This window comes from Sapajus apella, unplaced genomic scaffold, assembly GCF_009761245.1.
Source record: "Sapajus apella isolate SASKATOON/1434 unplaced genomic scaffold, GSC_monkey_1.0 scaffold40, whole genome shotgun sequence".
Lineage (NCBI taxonomy): Eukaryota > Metazoa > Chordata > Mammalia > Primates > Cebidae > Sapajus > Sapajus apella.
In genome coordinates, this window is record NW_022436980.1 from 7258278 (window position 1) to 7273792 (window position 15515).

Genomic DNA, 15515 nt, shown 5'->3' on the forward strand with positions numbered 1-15515 from the left:
TTATTTAATGGATGGAATAGAAGAGGATAAAGGTTCATAAACTGTGCTCTCATATATTAACCCAATGTTTAGAAGAGAGTGTCACATAAATAGGTTCACACCTAACTCAGGAATTCATAAAATCTATGCAATAAAAATATATCCTAAAGCATAAAGTTAAAGACAAAAGAGGAAAAGAATGCTGCCTAAGATAGGTGAAAAAACATCTTACAATCTGGATTTCAATAATGACTATGGTCAAAAGTCCAGACATTTTCAATTCAGAGGGCAAGAAATCTGTGTTTCTAACAGTTTTCCTAGTATACTATGATTAACAACCAGGGTTTATTTAACTAAATTAGTTGTGGGGAGAGGTGAGGTTTTAAATACTGTGGTTTGCTAAGAAATTAACTGCCTGCTCCCCTGGTATGTGCTCAAGGTCTTTAATATTGTTCCTTTGCAGCATTTACTACTTTTGTGATTAAAAAGCTGTTCAATGTCTATTTTCACTGCCAGACTGTAAATGCTGATAAACCACCTCTGCTTTGTTTATTGAGCACCCCAATTATCCAGTAAAGTGCCTTGGCACATAGTAGGCAATTACTAAATACTGCTCAGTGATGGTGCTGGCAAGGGTGTGGGGAGAATAGAAACTGTCATCGTGACTGGGCACGGTGGCTCATGCCTGTAATTCCAGCACTTTCAGAGGATGAGGCAGGCAGATCACCTGAGGTCAAGAGATTGAGACCATCCTGGCCACAACAGTGAAACCCGTCTCTACTGAAAATACAAAAATTAGCCGGGTATGGTGGCGGGTACCTGTAGTTCCAGCTACTTGGGAGGCTGAGGCAGGAGAATCGCTTGAACCTGGGAGGCAGAGTTTGCAATGAGCTGATTGTGCCATTGCACTCCAGCCTGGGCAACAGAGTGAGACTTTGTCTCAAAAAAAAAAAAAAAAAAAAAAAAGAAAAAACCAACTCTCATCATTGAGTGAAAACTAATAAAAGCACCTTCAAAGTACACTGAATACACATTCTGGCCTAATGCTTGATGGCCAAGATTTTAAAAATACTCACCTGAGGCCAAAGCTGAATCCAAATATTACCATCACAGAATGATCTTCTAAGATCAAAGATTATTATTAAATATTCTTAAATATTAAGAAAATATTAAATTTGATTCAATTTATTAACTTTGTTATAATTTTATTAATAATTTTAGTGGTCATTTGTTCAATCTTATGAACAGTAGAACACATATAATTGTATAATGAATAGATAAAATTTAATCTCTATTAATCTGCCTAGTATTATCATTTAAAATTTTACAAAATTTATCAGCTCAAAAAGGCTCCACTCCAACACAAACATGAGCAACTGGCTTTTGACAAAAGTATAAAGGTAATTCAGTGGTGAAAGTATATTGTGTTCTCAACAAGTGGTGGTAGAACCAATGTATATGTAAATGCAAAAAAAAAAACAAAAAACAAAAAACAACAAAAAAAAACCCTTAACTATATTAAAAAAATCTAAAAATGAAATGGTAGGCCTAAATGTAAAACCTAAAACTATTAAACTTCTTTTATGATCTTGGATTAGACATAACACTAAAAGCACAATCCATAAAAGAATAAAATGGTAAACTGGACTTCATGAAAATTTAAAGCCTCTGTTCATCAAAAACATTGTTAGAACAAAAAGACAAAGTAAAGACTGGGAGAAAATATTTACAGACATAAACCTGATAAAGAACTGATACCCAGAATATACAAAGATCAAAACTCAATACTAGGAAAACTCAATTAAGCAAAAGATTTGAACATACACTTCACCAAAGAAGATAGATAGCAAAGTACATGAAAAGACGCTTAAGTTCAAGTTCATTAGTCACTAGGAAAATGCAAGTTAAAACCACAAAGAAATGCCATTCCACAGCAATCAAAATAGCTAAAACTTTAAAAGACTGACCAAAGGAAGTGCTGGTAAGGATGTAGAACAACTAACACTCTCACATATTGCTAGTAGAACTGTAACATGGTACAACCACTTTGGAAAACAGTTCGGCAGTTTCTTAAAAAGTTAGACTTATACCTACCATATGATATAGCCATTCTACTCTTTGTTACTTACCCATGAGAAAGTTTATGTCCAAAGACTTACATGAATGTTCATAGAAGCTTTATTCATAATGGCCAAAAAGTGGAAACACAACACAAATATTCATCAACGGGTGAATGGATAAACAAACTATGGTAGGCTGGGCGCGGTGGCTCAAGCCTGTAATCCCAGCACTTTGGGAGGCCGAGGCGGGTGGATCACAAGGTCAAGAGATCAAGACCATCCTGGTCAACATGGTGAAACCCCGTCTCTACTAAAAATACAAAACATTAGCTGGGCATGGTGGCGCGTGCCTGTAATCCCAGCTACTCAGGAGGCTGAGGCAGAAGAATTGCCTGAACCCAGGAGGCGGAGATTGCGGTGAGCCAAGATCGTGCCATTGCACTCCAGCCTGGGTAGCATGAGTGAAACTCCGTCTCAAAAAAAAAAAAAAAAAAAAAAAAAAACTATGGTATATCCACAAAATGGAATACTTAGCAAGAAAAATATGAATAATTGATAAATGTAATGTAAACTAACCTATAATGATAGAAAATAGATCAGTGATGGTTAAGGATGGGAGGTGGGGAGGTATGGAAGGACAGCATTAAAAAGAGGCACAAGGAAACTTCTTTTGGGTGTGATGGATATGTTCACTATATTGATTACAGTGCTGGCTTCATGTGTGTATATATATATTAAAACTTATCCAATTGTATACTTTATGTGCAGCCATGCCAATTATATCTCAATAAAATTATTTTTTGAAAAGCACGAGTTATTGCCAGCAAGACTCCTATAAAGGCATGCTTCCACAGAATACATACTCACTTTGGTTTTTATTTGTTGACTAATAGAGTATTTCTAACGAATTATTTGGCTTATGCAAACTTGAGAATTTTAACCCTAGAAATAGCATTGGGGGAACAGATGAAGACTTAACCAAACCAATTTTTTGTTTGTATATTTAGAATGAATAATGTGGCTCTGGATAAGGCTGTGTGGGCACCCTCTGGTCCTGCCAAGTTTAGCTAATTCTGGGAATTTCCACAGTCACTTAATAGCTCAGAAGTGTAGAAGTCAGATATGCCTCTTAAGTACTTTATTCATCTATATTTTCAGAACAGGGCTAATGGCATATTGACTTATAATAGCTTGAATGAGAATTTAGGAAAATATTAACTCCATCTTGAATACACTTCCGTGCTATGAGGCATGGAAGAGTTTGTGGTCCAAGACTCAGATTAAGTTCTAATAATTCGGACATCAAAGTTGATATAGCTCAATGGCTCATTTGGAGGGTGGGGGTATAGGGAAAGTTATTTTCTGTTACTTTATACTACTGTAATTTGAGGTAGAATTAGTTCACTTTAAAGAACTGTTTTAGACAGCCTGTTTGTCTCTATTTATAGCAACTTCCCAAGCTGTCCCTAACCCCAGTAGAGTTTCTTAGGGAGAATGAGGTCATATTTAAAAGGCGCATGCACGTGCACACACACACACACACCCCACTGTAAAACAAGCAGGTACTACAGGTCCACATTCAGGCACTGCAGGTATTCTAGGTTGGAACCTGAGAAGATTCCGTATTTTAAGCATCTATTTTGGATCACATTAAAGAGTTTGGTGTCAGTCAACCTGCTTCTTAGCTTCACAATTAGATATTTTTTCCTTTCTTGAACAAGTGAAATATTGGGCAGTGAATCCAAGTGTGTTATACTCAAAATAACTTGTGGATTTTATAACTCATCTAAATAAAGCCCCTCACTGCCTAATTTTTCATTACCTAAGACTAGGACTCACGGATTATTGAAAACTCACTTTTCACAAGAAAGGACACAGTTATTCCCATATTTAGCTAGTTACCACACTCTTACTGTTCAAATTAATAACTACTTGAACACTCTTACATAATTGCTTTAGTACATAAAATCAGCAACTTTAACAATTATTAACAATTATAGCATTTTATTCTTTCAACAATATATATTCAAACTTTGATAGAATTTCAACATATAAATCACATTAAGGAGGATTTCAAGTTATATCTGAAATATTTACCATTATTTGTAAGTAAAAAGTCCAAAGGTCACACCTTTTTCTCATACTGACATTGTTACATTAATTCCATATCACAGTAACTTATGCTATTACATGACGGTAGATCACACACAATTCAGGGATGCTAGAAATGTTCAAAGCACACCTTCCAAAGACCCAAGCTAAATGGCAGATTTTGACAAATTACTAAGGACAAAGGTAAACTTCTGCACCTCCCTAAATTGGAGAGCAATTTAGCAGTGCCTGCCAAAATTCAAAATGTACTTACCTTTGACATGGCTAGTCCATTTCTAGGAATTTACTGTATGTGTATAAAATGTTTTATTAACAAAATATTAACTATACCACCGTGTCTTCAGCAAAAGACTGGAATGTCCATTAATATGGAGGCTAAATACCTTGTAATACTATGACAGGCTACATGTTTAGTGGTATTATGACAGCAATCTCTGGAAAGTGACTCCCTGGCTTCAAATCTTAAGCCGTAGGGGCTTATGAGTTGTGTGATTGTTGGACATTTAATCACCCTGTGCCTAATTTTCCTCATTTGTTAAATATGGGAAAACGTGCCTATCTCATAGGTTGCTATGAGGCTTCCAAGAGTTAATATAACTAAAGTATTAAGGAAGCATCTGGATCAGGAGTAAGCTCTCAATAAATGTTACATATGATGATAAGGGTATATTAATACAATTGAATACTAAACTATCATTAAAAAGAATGAGGCAGCTTTCCCCCACCAACCCATGGACTCTCACCCCGTTGCCCAGGCTAGAGTGCAATTGCACAATCTCAGCGCATTGCAATCCAGGGTTCAAGTGATTCTCCTGCTGCCTCCCAAGTAGCTGAGATTACAGGCGCGCCCTAACACACCCAGCTAACTTTTTCTATATTTGGTAGAGAGGGGGTTTCACCATGCTGGCCAGGCTGGTCTTGAACTCCTGACCTCGTGATCCATCAGCCTCAGCCCCTCAAAGTGCTGGGATTACAGGCATGAGCCACCTTGCCTGGCTGAATGAGGCAGCTTTAACTGTATCAATTTGAAAAGATCTCCAAGATAATACTCTTAAGTAAAAAATGTAAGGTCCAGAATAATATGAAGAGGTGCTGCCATTTGTGGATAAATATATGGGGGAAAAAACAATAAGAAGAGAGAGAGAAAATACACTTATATATAGATTTTACCATATTTGTATATGTATTACCCATTAAACTGAATTAAAAATATTGGATGATTCAATGAATGTTAAAACAATTGAGCCAAGTAAAACTATTATATAAGGTACCTAATTGAGCAAATAATAGCACATATTTATTATTATATATATATTTTTTTTTCTGAGACAGGGTCTGGCTCTGTCACCCAGAGTCTGCAGTGGCACGATCTCAGCTCACTGCAACCTCTGCCACCCATGATCCTCCCACCTCAGTCTACCGAGTACCTGGGGCTACAAGTGTGTGTCATCATGCCTGGCTAATTTTTGTTGTTTTTTTTTTTTGGTATAGACATGGTTTCGCCATGTTACCCAGGCTGCTCTTCAATTCCTGGGCTCAAGCAATCTGCCTGCATCGGTCTCCCAAAGTGCTGGGATTATAGGTGTGAGTCGCTGCACCCAGCTGGCAAATATATATATGGTTCTTATGTGCCAGTTATTATTCCAATCACTTCTCTTATACTATTCACAACATCCAATGAAGCTAAATATTCTTACTAAATTAAAGCTGAGAAAAATGCAATACAAAAAGATACAAGTAACTCCTCCAAAGTCACGCCACTAGGAAGTAGAGCCAGGATTTGACTCACACAGTCTGGTGTCCTTCATCTCCTTGCTATGTTAATACTTTAAAATTATTTTTATTTATATACACCCCAACTCTTGTAAAAAAGACTTTGGACAGCTTACATTAAAGCACACATATGCAATTAATAAACTGGTAATGAAAAGGGAAAGAAATACCAATCTGAGAAAAAAATACAGCTACTTTAAATATGCAACAAATCTAAAGCATCTGCCATTTTCTACCCTGGCTTTGAATGATGTATTCTTTTGACATACTTTAAAAAGGATAGAAATCAAGTATTAAATAATTTTAAATAATTTAAATAATTTTGCTTCTTTAAAGAAATTCTTGTTTAAAGTTTGCTTAAGGCAAGTTAATTTTATAATCTAGTTTATGTGCCAAACCCAGATATGAACTTTTCTCATGATTCTGTCATATGATTAAGTCAGGTGACAGATCCCATACTTGTACAATATGCTCTCTATCTCTAAGGTAGAAAGCGTGTCTAGAGCACTGACTACCCATACAAAAAAATAACATGCCAACTTGCAATCCTATCTAGTAATGCCTATCATTTTCTGGTACATTTTTCTTTTTTTAACTTGTGAGACACGGCGTTGCTCTCATGCCCAGGCTGCAGTACAGTGGAACATTCACAGTTCACTGCAACCTCAAACTCCCAGGCTCAAGTGATCCTCCCACTGCAGTTTCTTGAGTAGCTGGGACTACTATGCCCAACTTTTTTTTTTTTTAATTTACTGGTAGAGAGGGGGTCTTGCCATGTTGCCCCGGATGGTCTCAAACTCCCAGGATCAAGTGATCTGCCCACCTCAGCCTCCCAAAGTGCTGGGATTACAGGCATGAGCCACCGTGCCCAGCCTGTTTTTCCTAATTACAGGAACACTTCATGTCCACTGTAAAAATAAAAACATATAATGTGGCTGGCACAGTGGCTCAGGCCTGTAATCCCAGCACTTAGGGAGGCTGAGGCGGATGGATCACAAGGTCAGGAGATGGAGATCATCCTGGCCAACATGCTGAAACCCCATCTCTACTAAAAAGACAAAAATTAGCTGGGTGTCGTGGCTTGCACCTGTAGTCCCAGCTACTTGGGAGGCTGAGGGAGGAGAATCGCTCGAACCCAGGAGCAGAGGTTGCAGTGAGCTGAGATCGCACCACTGCACTCCAGCCTAGTAACAAAGCAAGACTCCATCTCAAGAAACAAAAACAAAAAACATATAAGGCAGAAAAATGTAAGGAAGAAAGTAAATCACCTAAATGCCCACTGTTTCTTATAATGCATCTTATACACAAACGTAGTTTTATATAAATATGTTACCAGAGATACTCCGTCTCTTTCCTTTCTGCTTATTTCCTCTTTCCAATGGTGACAACCAGGTAAAAATATACAAAACTCATGGTGTTTTCAACTGGTTTTCTAAAAATGAGATATCATTATAAATGTTTCTCTGTACTTTTTTTTCTTAAGATACATGATAGACAGCCTGGGCAATAAGGTGAAACCCTATCTCTATGAAAAATACAAAAAATTAGCCAGGTGTGGTGGTACACACCTGTAGCCCCAGCTACTCTGGAGGCTGAGGCAGGAGGATCACTTAAGCCTGGGAGGAGGAAGTTGCAGTGAGCCGAGATGGCACCAGTGTACTCCAGTCTGGGTGACAGAGCAAGATCTTGTCTCAGGAAAAAAAAAAAAAAAAAAAAAAAAAGATACATGATAGAAATCCTTTCAGAATGTACTTGGAAATCCTTTCCAATCACAAGTAGATTTAACTCCTACCATTTAATTGCTTCACAACATTCAATAAAATGCCTAGGCCATAACTTATGTAACAATACCTCTATTAACAGGTATTCCTTTGTTCCGACCTTGTTGCCACTACTGACATTGAAACACTGTTGCAACTAACACTCAGGTAAACTCTTATACTGGTGCTTTTATTTCTAAGGAAAAGATTACATGGAGTTAGGCTGATGGGTGGAAAATATATGTATTCTCAATATTAACGGATGTTGCCTGATTGTTTACTAGAAAAAAAACTCTTAACACTTCACATCTCCAATAGCATTTTATGAGATACTCCTTCTCCACATATCCCTGCTAGCAGTAGGTTTACCACTTAATTTTTGCTTATCAGAGAAGCAATATTTTCTTGTTAGTATATTGATTACCAGTAAGGTTACATATCCTTTTAGGTTTGTTGAATGTTTGAATTTCTCTTCTGTAAACTTCTGGTCACTTGTTTTATCTATGTTTACTGGGTGAACTTTTTCTGAATTGGTAAGAGTTCTTACAACGGTTAACTCATCTGTTATATATATTTCAAGCCTTTTTTCACCTGATTTTGTCTTTATTTTTGCCACTGAAGAATCCTTTATTTCTGGCTGGGCACAGTGGCTCACGCCTGTAATCCTAGCACTTTAGGAGGCTGAGGCGGGCAGATCATCTGAGTTTGGGAGTTCAAGACCAGCCTGACCAACATGGAGAAACCCTGTCTCTACTGAAAAGACAAAATTAGCCAGGTGTGGTGGTGCATGCTTGTAATCCTAGCTACTTGGGAGGCTGAAGCAAGAGAATCGCTTGAACCCGAGAGGCAGAGGTTGCAGTGAGCCGAGATTGTGCCATTGCACTCCAGCCTGAGCCACAAGAGCGAAACTCCATCTCAAAAAAAAAAAAGAATCCTTCATTTCTATGTAGTCTCATGTGTCTATCTGAACTTTTATAACATTTAGGCTTCCCATATTGGTTTAAAAAAACTACATCTAGATTGTATGTATAAAGAAAATTTAGGAGATTAGTAACTTAAAAATTTTATTGTTTACATTTAAGCCTCTAATCCATCTGAAATCAGTTTTTGCATATGTTGCAAAGTAGGGGTTCAATTTTATTTTCTTCTAGATGAGCAAGTTGTATCAGTTACATTTATGATATATATGTGCCTTTTTCCTCCATTGTATTGAATTATCCCTTTGAAATGTGGTAAATTATCTTATATACTGAGATTTACTCTGCTTTTTAAAATTCTACTGCACTTATGTACTTAAGATTAAAAATATATCTACACATCTACAAAATTTAAATAACTTACTCAGCTATATGGATAAGACAAAACATTTCAAAACATTTCACTTAAGGTATCCAAGTAGTTAAGATGAAAGAATTATTTAGGTGCCTTAATTTTCCATATCAAATTAAGAAATATTTTTCAATGCCTATTGATAATACGAATTCAAATATACAGAAGTTATGGTAATAAATTACTTATTTTGATGTATTTCCTTATGACTTTTTCCATATGTATATACTATCACTACTATGCATATGCCCTTTTTTCAATTTTTTTTTTTTTTTTTTTGAGACGGAGTCTCGCTCTGTCACCCAGACTGGAGAGCAGTACAACTTTTTCCATATGTGTATACTATCACTACTATACATACGCCTTTTTCCTCAAAATTTTTTTTCTTTCTTTTTTTTTTTTTTTTTTTTTTTTGAGACGGAGTCTTGCTCTGTTACCTAGTCTGGAGTGTAGTAGCATGATCTCAGCTCATTGCAACCTCCGCTTCCCAGGCTCAAGCAATTCTCCTGCCTCAGACTCCTGAGTAGCTGCGATTAAAAGTTTGAGCCACCACGCCTGGCTAATTTCTGTATTTTTAGTAGAGACAGGGTTTCACCATGTTGGTTAGGCTGGTCTCGAACTCCTGACCTCAAGTGATCCACCCACCTTGGCCTCCCAAAGCACTGGGATTACAGGTGTGAGCTACTACGCTTGGCCCTCAATATTTTCTTTATTGCATCAATCTAATTACTTATTTTGTTGCATTTCCTTACAACTTGTTCCATATGTATATACTGTCACTACTATACACATTCCCTTTTTTCAATTTTATAGGTATTTTCCAATTTAATTAGTCTTCTCTATTTTACCTTTAAATAAACATTTAAAAAATTAAACTAAGAATTAAAAACTTATAAAGTCTAGTTGCTTTTCATTGCTCAAGCACATCTGGAACTTCTGTATCATATCATACACCACCCATTTTATTTTCAGTGAAATAAGCTTAATTATTTTTCAGAAAAGAAACAACATGCGGCATGTTGCAGATAAAATTTTTTTTTTAAGTTTTATCACCAAGAGAACAGTTTCGACAGATAGCATTAAGATCCCAAAATGAAATTTTTATTGTAAGTTATATAACAATACCAAAAATAATAGTGGTTTTTTAAAACCTTAGGATAAAGTGTTTCCTTCCAACATTTAAATCTGAAAATACTTATGATATGCCATCAATTTTTCAAAACAGTTAATCATAGTTGTAAAATTATTAACTAGAGCTAACTACAAAGAAATATACAGAAAGAGGAGTTTCAAACATAAACAACTGGATAATTCTAAAGAACACTTCAATAGTTTCGGGTAAAATAAATGTTACCACAATGATACACATCCACTTCAGTTGTCTTTATACATACACATATTATGTATTTTATATACAAATATTTACTATGTATAACTATATGCATAATATGTATATACTACATATAAAAAGAATACACTTACATAAACCAAAGTCTCTTTCATTTCACCATAGGGAAAAAAAGAATAGCAAAACTTTAAAATTATCTTCAGAAATTATATGGAAAACATTCTCATTGCTCACGGTTTACTTATTTACAATAAACTTATTTAGTATAAAGAATAAGTTCATTCATAAATCAATAAATCTGTTTATTATAATAACACTAAAGAAAAGTCAATAAAGTTTTAATAAAATCTTTCCTTAAGACAAATGGGTAATTTTTTTTCAGGATTAAAGTGATTCATAAACTCATGATAGCTATACTTAAATTACTGTTTAACTTACTGATATTTTCCATTGCAAAACGACTAATCCTTGTGAATCATCAATTTAGGAAGGAAAATATTTTACTCTAGTTTATGTCTTCATTATGTTCTCTACATTTCTTTGTCTATTTCACATAGACAAAAAATATATTAAAACACTTAAATTTTTTAAAAAGACAAAAATTTTTTTTTAAAAAAAGACAAAATTTTTAAACTTATAAGCATTGACTCAAAAGTCCCTACTCTACAATTCTGTACAATTTTAACATACTTCTATAATCCATTGCAGAAATAAAAAATTCAAAATGGAAGAAATGACTCCTTAAATTGATTCCACATATTAATGTTCACGAGCTTTGGGAAATCTTTATGCAGAAAATATTAAGACACTGTAGTTGCCAAAATAAGGGACTTTATCTTGATATTTTTCAGATACAATTAATAAATCTGTTTTAGAATTTTTGCTACAAGTACATTTTTCTTGTTCCCCCAGTTCTTGGGTAATAGCTTCTTTTCAAATTCCATTCCTTTCCTCATCCCCCAAACCTGCTGCTCACAGGGACATCAGTCAATTCTGTGGCATGTTTTAAGTCTTTTTTATAAATTCAGTATATAAAATCAAAGAAACTGATTCTCCTCTCGAGTAGCTGGGACTCCAGGCGCATGCCACCACACCCAGCTAATTTTTTTGTGTGTGTACATATATATATATATATATATATATTTTTTTTTTTTAGTGGAAATGGGATTTCATCGTGTTAGGATAGTCTCGGTCTCCTGATCCATGACCAGCGCGCCTCCGCCTCCCAAAGTGCTGGGATTACAGACACCACTTAGTTTTTAAAATATTTTCACATAAATTACCTAGGGTTTTTGTCATAGTAAGGTTCCTAAGCATCAAACCTGAACTTATCCCCGATATTACTTTAAAAGGACATATAACTAAAGGGGCAGAGCTGAATGAAGATCCTCTGACTTTTAGTCTAGTGCCAGTTCACTTATAGATCATGCGGAGCTACTTTTTCATTTAGAACAATTCATTCCTCTTCCCTTCTCTCCCACATTTTGATGATAAAAATACTTACTAGTAAATAAACATGCTGTGAAAATAAGTTGGTCTCAGCATTAATAAAATCTATCTAAGGTTTTTGATTTTTTTTCCCCCGAGACAAGAGTCTTGCTCTGTTGCCCAGGCTGGAGTGCAGCGGCCCGATCTTGGCTCACTGCAACCTCTGCCTCCCAGGTTCAAGCAATTCTCCTGCCTTAGCCTCCCGAGTAGCTGGGATTAACAGGCATGAGCCACCACATCCAGCTAATTTTTTTATATTTTTAGTACAGACGGTTTTACCATATTGGCCAGGTTGGTCTCAAGCTCCTGACCTTGTGATCCGCCGGCTTCAGCCTCCTAAAGTGCTGGGATTATAGGCGCGAGCCACCGTGCCTGGCCTGAGGTTTTTATCGACGTATTTCCATGAATTTTTAAGGTTATTACTAGTTTATATTTTAAATTTAACATTTAGTGCACAATTTTAGGAAGATCTATGATCTGCAAAAATTAAAGTGGTTTAATTTCCTTGTCTAATTGTCCAACATTCATTCAATAAACAATTTATTGAGTACCTATCAGGAACTTCAGTATTCTGGTGCTGAAGACAAAATAGTATTATAGTTCACAGTCCTGGAAGCTTTATGATTTGCTGAGGAACAGCCCAGGAAACAGCAATTAAATACAGTGCTAGAAGTGCAAGTTGAAGAATAGAAAAGATGATGATGATAACGATTATGATTAGAAGTCTATCATCATCATCATGAGTGGCCACCTCTGCCCATGGGAGAAAAAAAGCATTCTTAGTGGTGGCAAAAATCTGTAAAGGCACTGAAAACAAGAAAAACCTCAGGGTAAGAAAACCAGAGGTGCCAAGGGCCCTAAAACAAAACAAAATCCTTATGCTTTAGTTAACAGTGGACTTACAGCACAATTCCCTAATAAATGTTAAGATTTCTACATGTAACACTCATAAACTGATTAAGGCTAGTCTCAGAGATATTTTCCAGGCTTCCAATCATGTGTCTGTGTGTGTGTGTGAGTGCACGTGTGTGATCTATGCATAATGTTAAAGCTTTTTTTTCACATTTAACCTTAACAGCAATGTAGCCACCAATTCCCGCTACTAATCTACATTTCATCAGTGGTCTAAGTTATGGCTTTCATAAGTTCCCTAAAATTGGGGGAATTGTGAAGTAAAACTGCAGACTCATTCAACCACTTTCATATTGATATTTTCCCCTCTAGTAGTCAATGCTTCTGACTGGTTTTCTCTTTCCCATTTTGGTATCAGCCAGACAGGACTAGTTAGGACTTCCAGGGCACTTAAGGAATTCCTTTGTGGTGCAATGTCACCTGGTCAATGAAGTAACACTCCCTTTTTTCCCTCTCTCCTCTAGAGATCAAGAAAATCTTATTATGCAGAAAATTAATGGCTAAAACTATATATATATACACACACACACACAGACTGACACACACACACATATATATCGAAAGCAGGCATGGTGGCATAAATATATCAATATATTAGTCTATTGTCCAGTATGGGTCCTAAGTACAAAATATTAAAATGGTAAATCCACAAGAGATAATAGTAAGCTTCTTCATTACTTGGGGAAAGCAACATCTTCAAGGTTATGTTTTCCAGCAAGGAGCATCAATAAGCCAGGTTATGTATTTTGAACTTACAATAAAAGTACTTTGTTAAATGGCTACTATTCTAGAATATTAACTTTTTGTTCTCCTTAACAAAATAAGGCCAGTTTATTGTATAGCATTTGGAAGACACAGAAAAACAAAAATAAATCAGTCACATCCACCACTCAAAGATGATTCTATCTTCCTCATTTTTCAGCAGTCTTCTTTAATTATCTTAGAAAACTACAAGATTTAACTGAGCATACAATTTTTCATATTGAGGTGTAATTTAAATATCAAATTTGTAATATTTGTCAGAGTGAAAAGCAGCATGGAATTTTCTGAGTTTGCAGTACAATCAAAATGAGTTTAACCACAAACTGAAAAACATTCTTCCCTAAAGCCCGTTGTTTGGGGTCAGAACACTGGTAATACATTACAGACAGAATGGGAGTACTCCGGTTGGACAACACCTGGGCAAAACAACTTCTGTATTTTCACAAAATACTATTCATCAAAATTTGAAGAGGGCACCGGGAGTTTTACAATTGGGGAAACTTAGGAGGGATACAAATGCTACTTCACCTAAATTTACTACAAAGTCGGTAGAGGAATAGTCTGGGAGTGGCAAGTAATATTTTCGGGAAAAATGACAAAAAGGGAAAGATTAAAGGCAGAAAATATGTGCAGACAGCAACATCTCGACTTGATTCTACCTTTAAGCATATGGCCAAATAAATCTGGTTTAACAATACTTCCAACCCAATCAGTTTTTTACTTCGGTTTCAGGGAACCCTACTCACTTTTCCCTAAACTAGCCTGGGCCTCCCGCACACCACGACACCACAATACCATTTTTCAACGCCTCCTCATTTAATCGAGACTGTCGCATTACTAACACCCTCTGTTTTGAAGACAGTATTCCTTCAACCGTCCTCTCCCTCAGAGAAGAAAAAGTAAAAGCCCTTCTTTTACCCTTCCAGCCCCATCTGAAGCACGTTAACATCTATGGAAACTTCCCTGCAGGGATGTCAGATAAAACCCTTAGAATTACTGAGAAAGCACATTCGGAGAGAAGCTTTACAGTGACTCCGCAGTGAGGGCCGTATCTGACAGTCCCTCCCAAGCCTCTCACCGGAGACGCCTCTGCCTTCAGGGTTTTAGCTACCTCCCCGCTCCTCAGCCCTGCGCCGAGGGTAAGGACGGTGAGGATCTTTGCCAAAGAATGGGCTTTAAGGAATGGGACCTAGTGTCTACTGCAGATCCCTGTGGAATGGCTGAAATAATCTGCTACCCGAAGCCCCAAAGGCTCTGAGTAGAGAATCATTATGGCCGCACTCACTTCCAACCCTGGGAAAGGTGGACATCTCAATCCCCAAGTAGCGGGGACGACCACACTTGGGGAAGCGGGGGTCAGGGGAAATGAGCTCCTTGTCCATGCAGGGTGACAGCGGGGAGGAAGCCTCAGGCAGGGAGGTCGTCGTTCACACTCTCCCTTCTCTCTCTCCTCTGCCTTCTTCTACCCCCTTTACCCGTTCTGCCCCCACCACTCGCCAGTTACCGGCCGCCGCTCACCTGCTGGGGCGCGAGGTGCAGAGACAGTACCGACCGAGGACCCAGAGGCTCTGTCACCACGGGAGGGGAAGTCCTCAGCTGCAGGCGAGGGGGGGGCGGGCCCAACCAGTCATGTGACGTCGAGCTCCGCCCTGCCTTCCTCATCCCATCTCGCTACATCTTGGGGGCCTGTATTTTTAGATTCCTTGAATTTTAATCTCCTTAGATTTAAGAAATAAAGATAAATTTTCACAAGGACTGTGTTGTAAAGTACAATGTGGAAGACGTGGACAGCAAGGGTTAAAGCGCATTGCTAAGGAAGTGACGTTCACGCCACGATCCAGGGACAGGAAATGGCGGTGGGGTTCCTTCCCTTTGGAATCCGCCTGTAAAATTCCAGGCTCTGAGGTTTGGGTCAATCACGTGATCTCAAAACTGGAAGCGTGCTGGAGGGTAACCAAGCTATCTGGCCGATTGTTAACTACGTTTATTTGT

At 37.1% G+C, this 15515-nt stretch overlaps 1 protein-coding gene across 2 annotated transcripts in view; it reads right to left on the reverse strand.

The window, feature by feature from the left end:
- The window catches only part of ATP6V1A (ATPase H+ transporting V1 subunit A), a 61494-nt gene extending 46161 nt beyond the window's left edge, over nucleotides 1-15333 (reverse strand). Inside the window, exon 1 of one of the 2 annotated variants that reach the window (XM_032299028.1) lies at nucleotides 15042-15333. The gene's annotated coding sequence lies outside the window, so the exon portion shown is untranslated. The other variant, XM_032299029.1, reaches the window with a different exon arrangement.
- Nucleotides 15334-15515: the final 182 nt, after the last annotated feature.